We start from the raw sequence: 7,258 nt of genomic DNA, 5'->3' as shown, positions 1-7,258 counted from the left end.
CTTGTATACAATGAGTTTTATCACTAAAAAGGGAAACGTCTCTATAACTGTACCACAACGTTTGAATTTGATCAAATTATGCGAAAGTAATTAAGGTTTAAATTTGATTCGAGAAACGTTGTTAGCTCGAACTTATTGTCCTGAATTAAAAAAGTAATAATTTATACAAGATTAATCTGTTGTGTATTTGTACAGTATAAGATTAACTGCTAAAGGGCACAAAATAAAATTGAGCTATATTTTACCTGTAAATGTACAATGTAAGTGAGTACAAGAGCCGGGAAGAAAAAAAGGCAGTTATCTCACCCCAATTTTTTATTACTTTAATGAAAACTTGGTATAATTACTAGTCAAAATTGATGAGTCTGCCAAGTATAGGTAGGGGGAATAAAAAATGACGGCTGTTTCAAAACCTTAAAAAAACACTAATTTTTCATTCGGAGCTCTATATCTTAAAAACTACCAACACTAGAAAATCTAAGAGAACATTATTTAAAGAGGAGTAAATTTTCTGAAATATTTGCCCTAAAAGAGCTATTTACGTCCAATAGTTCTCGAGATATAGCTTTTTAAAAGCAAAATTTCTTAAAAATCTGCTGAAAGATTAGTAGTTAGTTAATTTATTTTGAAAATTCTATATCTCAAGAACTATGTCTAAGAACAGATGTCTATTAGCTCTCAAATGTAAAGCTAGTTTAATGGGCTATAAAGAAGTTTATGAACTTTACCTTTGTAGGAAAAGTAGTTTTCATGATATTTGCTAAAATAAATTGATTTATAGCTGTTCGGACAATAAGTTCGGTTTATGAAAAACTTCATTTCAGAAACCATAGGACGTACAGATGTCTGCCAGCGCTCAAATTAAAGCTAGTTAAATTTAATACAAGATAGTAAATGATGTTTATCTTTGTAGGAGTATTAGTTTTTATGATATTTGACAATATAAACTCACAATATGTTAATTTCTAGTTGTTCGTATAAAATGTTGGATTTTTGAAAAAATATATCTCTAGATCCATTAGACACACATATGTCTGCCAACACTCAGAATAAAGGAAATTCAACTTTCTATAAAGTAGATTATAACACTTATCTTCGTAGGGTTAGTAGTTTTTATGATATTCACATATGAATATGAATTTGGCAAATGAAAATTTGTCTGAACAACGATAAATCAATTTATTTTAGCAAATGTCATGTAAACTATTACTCCTACGAAGATAAACATCATAAACTACTTTATAGCTCATTAAACTAGTTTTAATTTGAGTGCTTATAGACATCTGTACGTCGAATGGTTTTTGAGATATAATTTTTTCAAAATAAATTCACTAACCACTGAATCTTTCAGTACGTCCTATACAACATTTTTATGAAATGTTAAAATATAAAATTAATAGAGGCTATTAATTACACATACTTTTCATTAAAGTAATCAAAAATTGGGGTGATATAACTGCTTTTTTCCTCCTCTTTGGCTCTTGTATTAATATATGCTGTATAGCCAAGCATACTTTTCATAACTTTAAAAGCACAAGTAATCTTAAATTCAGAATTGTTGAAAACGTGAAGTTTAAAAAAACATTTTCCTTAGCGGAGATGCAGGCTGCCAAAATAAATGTATTTTGAGATAGCATTCTATTACTGTATGTATCGTTATTGGGACTTTTCACAAATACAATGAACATGAATACACTGTCGTTTCGATCACTAAAAGGAATAAGTACAAAATTAATCAGACATACAAGAAAGCCCTATCTTTCTCTAAAAATTAAAGATATACTCGAATCAGTTCATATTTTGTAAAGGAGAAAACAATACTAATATGATTGATTTGTTTGTTCGAATGTCTGTGCAAACAAGCAAATTAGTTATCAAATACAGATGACCTATTGCTGATAGGGAAATACCAAGGTAAGAGTAATGATTTCCACGTATATGGTGTTAGTAATGCCAGGGCAACCCTATTCAATACCCGAGAGATGACGGACGTCGGGAGAGTGAGGGGAGCGTCGCCAAAAATGAGTTTTATTTATGCTAATAAAAATATAAAATTTAATTCCAAAAAATATATAAACAAAGAGATGGTCCGGGTGGTGGTCAGAAAAAGAAATGAAAAATTGTAGTAATTATTAATTAAATGCCGAATTTTTGAAGTACTTCGTAGGTATTTATCTGGGATCAGCTCAAGACTGGGGAATTAATTAGACATTAGAAATTTAAATAATTATAGGTTATAGTCTGGTTAATGTCCCAAATAATTCATACAATATAGTCTTGGATTACAATAAATTAAAATAAAGCGTTATTCTCATAAAAGGCTATAGACGTATGACCACTGATATCATTGAAATTAGTTTTAATGGTGTAAGATTGAAAAGTATAATGTATAAAATATAGTGTTCCTGGGAATGCCATATTGCTAATGGCCCCTTGAAGTCGAGAACAAAATATATTATATAATTTTTAGCAGCTTTCTATATTGTATTTCTATATAGTTTTCTTCTGTAGCTCTGTGTTTATTTAAAAGTTACTGTATACCAGTCAATTATTTTTTCTTTGTAAAAAGTAAGAAAAAAATATTGCATATCAAATGATTTCAAATAATCTTACAAAAACTAGAAGATGCCTTGAGGAAAGAATGCAAAACAATTTTTTATTAGAAGAAACAAGTATTTCAAGCATTTCTAATTAAAGGAATATTCCACAATTTCCGGTTTTAATTTAATTCCATAATATATGTCTTTGGTAGGGAGCTGTAATACAGGAACGCAATTGAAACAATTTGACCGACAGACGAAAAAATGTGGGCCAGGTAAAATATTTTTTAATTGTAGCCGTGAGTTCGGGAGCCTTCCAGAGTCCACCCAGCCTCATAAAGTGTGTACCCATAATTGGGTAGAACACTCGCGGTTGGCAGTTATTTTGACAAAATCAACTCCGTGCACAACCGTTGGTCTAGTAACAGTACTTCCATATAAAGTACTGCAGCTCTGATTCATCGTTGGTTGTAGCTGTACAGATTTAATTTTTTTTTTTTTGTAATTTTTAATTTAATGATGCTAATAATAACGAATATGACTTTAGTTTCAGTAAATTGCTAATATTTCCCTTATGTTATAAAAGATAACAAATAGATTGTTATATAATTACTAATTGTGCTATACCCAAGCACATACAGCAGGGAGGAGGGAAAGGGAGGTTGCGCGTCCCTTTTACTATCTGGTTTGTGAAAAAAAAAAACTTCTAGAAAAGGTCCTGTTACCTATATATAAATACAATAAGCACCTTAGTTATCTTTAATTCAAAAATAAATTATAATTAAATTTTTTTTTAAACTATATAGTTTTAGATTTTTTCATATATTGCTAACTCTTATATTGCTATAAGATCAATAATAATAATAATAATGTAAAAAAAAAATGGTTCTAAATCCATCTATTTCTTCTTCTACAACGATTTGGGGATACTCTCCCTCTCTTCAGCTTCAATACTTACTTCATAATCGCACACAATCAATATATTAGTTTTATTTCTAATTATTAATATAAAAACATTCAAATAAATATTTTTTTTTACTTACTCAATATAGCCCAATATTATTTGATGGATCAAAATTATTTAAATATATAACAAAATTTTAAATATACATCCCTAACAATGTAGTAGAGCCAATAACTAAAACAACAAGGATCAAAACTTAGAGATAATCTTATAATAATAATAAATAATTGGAGCTGCTAATAGGATAACATAATAGTAGGAGTGCAGAATTGACTTAAAACAAGTCCCTTTTCACTTAAAAAATATCTTAATCCCGCCACTGTTCCAATGATACGAGTACGAAATTGAAATAAAGGAGGCAAGTAGTTTTTTAGAGTGAAACAAATTTGATATGCGTTATTGGCACCTCAAGTAATCCTTAATTACAACCTTCAAAGCAATTCAAAATATTTCTTTTGCTCAATATTTTCACCTCAACAGGTATTTTTTTTGAAAGATTACAAAAACTATAATATTTTGAACACAACTCCAAACGGAATTTACACTTAACATAAGAGTGGTTTAAATACCTGCAACATACAGGCAATAGTAAAATCCGGGCCTAGTTTAAAAGTGTAAGAACCGGAAATACAAAAAAGAAGTTAGTGGAGTTTTTCTTCATTTAAACCTCGGGCCGTCCGTAGCATATATGTGGCCTAGTAGGTCTATCATTCTGAGATCTGCGGGCGGCACCGCTTTGAATCCGGCTTGTGGTGTTGACTTTTTCGTTAAGTGGCGGTCCCACAAATTTACAAACTTGATCCTCCACCATCTTTAGAATAGGTTGGTCACCAGTAGATAACTAGGCAATCATCACGCTGTGGATTGCCTTAAAAATAGATAAATAAAAAACCTCAATGTTCAATGAGATGGGTCAGAAGAGCAGAAATTCTCAGAAATATCTGTGGATTTTTTTTTTTTAATAACTTTATTGAAATTTACAACTGTATATTACATAATACATTTAATAAACATGGTCTTAGTTAAAATGGAGTGTTACAGGCGTGTAGAGCAACTACCCATTGGTAGCACTCTAATTATATGTGGATTTAGATAAGAGCTTCAGTAGTTCATCATACATATTTACCTAATCGCCAGGAAAATAAAATTTTCCATTAAATCAAGTTCCAAAATTTCTAATTTTTGATTTCTACTAAAAAAATGAAAATGAATTCAGTGTCACCATTTCCATAGCCTTCCCTTGTCAGTAAAAATTGAATTTGTTTTATTATGTATTGTATTATAGTTATATTTTTTTGTGTGTTTTTCTACCTTTATTATAACAATCAACGTCTAGTAATAAATATATAATCATTAGTAGTTTCAATGCGAAATATCTAGAATCTGTAGGGAAAACATACTTTCTAATTGGATTGATTGGCTTCTAGGTGTTCGTCCGATGGTAAATTAAATTTTTGTTACCACCACTTTACGTTACACAGACATTTAAAGTACAGTAAACGTAATAGTTGTTGCTTTTTGAGTCGAGCGGTACACTAATATTGTTTATAAATATATAACGACGTTTTTACGGTTTTTAAGTCACCTAAAAAAATTTTGTATTTATTTATTAATTATCTTTATAATGATTTGGTTGTCATATTTAAATGATGTAAATATACATAAATTTTCTGAAATATACAAAATCAAGCAAAAGTAATTGTAAAGATACTAAGTTAAGGAATAGTGAATATAATACAAGAATATAGATTTATTTAACCGCGGACCACAAAAGTGTAGTAAAAACAAATCATTGGTTTAATTTCAACAAATATGTTTTGAATATAATTTTGCCACACACATTCCGAAACTAAGTCGCTTGATATGGGATGGCGGCCCTCATTGTGGGGCTATATCTAGAACAGATAGAGGGGCTAAGAGAAAGAAAATGGCGGCAGAATACCAATGCATTGTATAAAGCAGCCTTCGCCAACATAGCAGACATAATTTGTAATTATAGTAATTTAATAATAATAATAATAATAATAAAATATACTTTTATTTTTTATAGGTCAATATATATTTTATAATAACTAAATTAAAAAAATTATACAACTGTTTATTTAACAGTACTACTCGTATCTCAAATTGTATAACTATTATTTACATGTATTGTGTAGTTCAGCTTATATATTTCTTTTCAATATAGAGCGATAAATATAAATATATTGTGCTTCCTTTTTTTCTAACTGTTCAAGCATTAAGTTTACAACTCGCTGAGAGTAAAAAAACAAACATTGTTTTTATATAATAGAGAGATTAATAACTCTAATATTGATTAAGTGGTTTGTCTTCGAAGTCAATTATGTAATCATTTTTTTTTCTCTTTTAGGAATTAATTATCCTTCTTATTTAAAATTCTTTATTTTATTTATTTAACATCAATCAACACTGCCGACTTGTCAATCTTCAGGAGACTATTTTAAAAATAGTTACTAAGTTTCGAAATATAACCTAATTTTTATTTCATTATTTTTTTTTTTTTTATATTATAATTAATTTTCATAACTTCATTACCTTCCATTGTTTTTTACTGGTCATTTGTGATCAAATTCCACTTGAAATTTGGTCATTTCATTTATAAAAATGCCACTCAAACTGTTCACGCTGTAAAAAGTTATTAATTATTGCTTGTTTGATATACAAAATTACCGTTACTTGTGTTCTATTTCTTTTTATCTTTGGAAATATAAGTAATTGCTATTTCAGAAATGTATATTACTAATTATATCAGTGTGGTGTGCGCCCGCTCTTCCCATATCTTTTTTATAGTTTAGTACTTTTTATACGTTTTTTGTGATGGGCATTGCTTCAAAATGTCTTAATATTCTCTGCTTTGTCTATTATTTGTTTTTTGTTTTTTTCAAAATCAAAATTTCGTTGTTAACTATTGCATGTTCGGGTAAAGCTGATGTGTTCATATTCTTGGGATTTCCTATATTGTTTCATTCTGTTTATCAAGTTGAAAAAATCAATTAACTATAAAAATTTTATATTGTATAAAATAAAATGATAAAAATATTAAGATGAAAAAAAAAATTATACAGTAAATTTCAAAACAGATAAAAGGATTTGAACCAACACTATGCAGAGATATTAAGTAAAATTAATTCATGAAATATATGGGATACATTAAATGTTGATAATTATAATTAGCCTTGATGGGAATTATGGGGAATTAATGGGGAAAAAAAGAGGAAAATTAAAAAAACAATTATAATAAATAATTTTAATGCTTGACCTGAGTGGAGGGAAGGTTACAAGCATTGTTGTGATAAATTTTAACAAATAAGTGACTGTGATTTTACTGTGGAACAGAACTGTGGAATTTTAATTTTTGTTATAATGTGAAAATTGACTTATTCGGTAATTACACATAATGTAGAATATGCTTATTAACAAAAAAATATATGTTTACCTAATGTTTTAATGTTTCATAGAAATTGTTGATTAGATCTGGGCAGAATAGCCTGCATGAAGTGTTTTTAAATTATTTAGTCCAAAAATTGTATAAGGTAAGATAAATTATGGATAATATTGTTAAGTATTTTGAATTATTGAGGATCATAGATGTAATAAATGCTGTTTTATGATAGATTGTCCCTGAGGATGACCAAATTGGACGAAACGTCAGACTTGTAAAGAAAATAAAAGGTTTAGAGACTATAATGTATAAAATTAAAATTATTTATTTAAATAAAATAAAATAAAATAA

Source organism: Halyomorpha halys, unplaced genomic scaffold, assembly GCF_000696795.3.
Source record: "Halyomorpha halys isolate HHAL.00 unplaced genomic scaffold, Hhal_1.1 Scaffold150.1, whole genome shotgun sequence".
Lineage (NCBI taxonomy): Eukaryota > Metazoa > Arthropoda > Insecta > Hemiptera > Pentatomidae > Halyomorpha > Halyomorpha halys.
Note: the sequence above shows the minus strand (reverse complement) of the source record.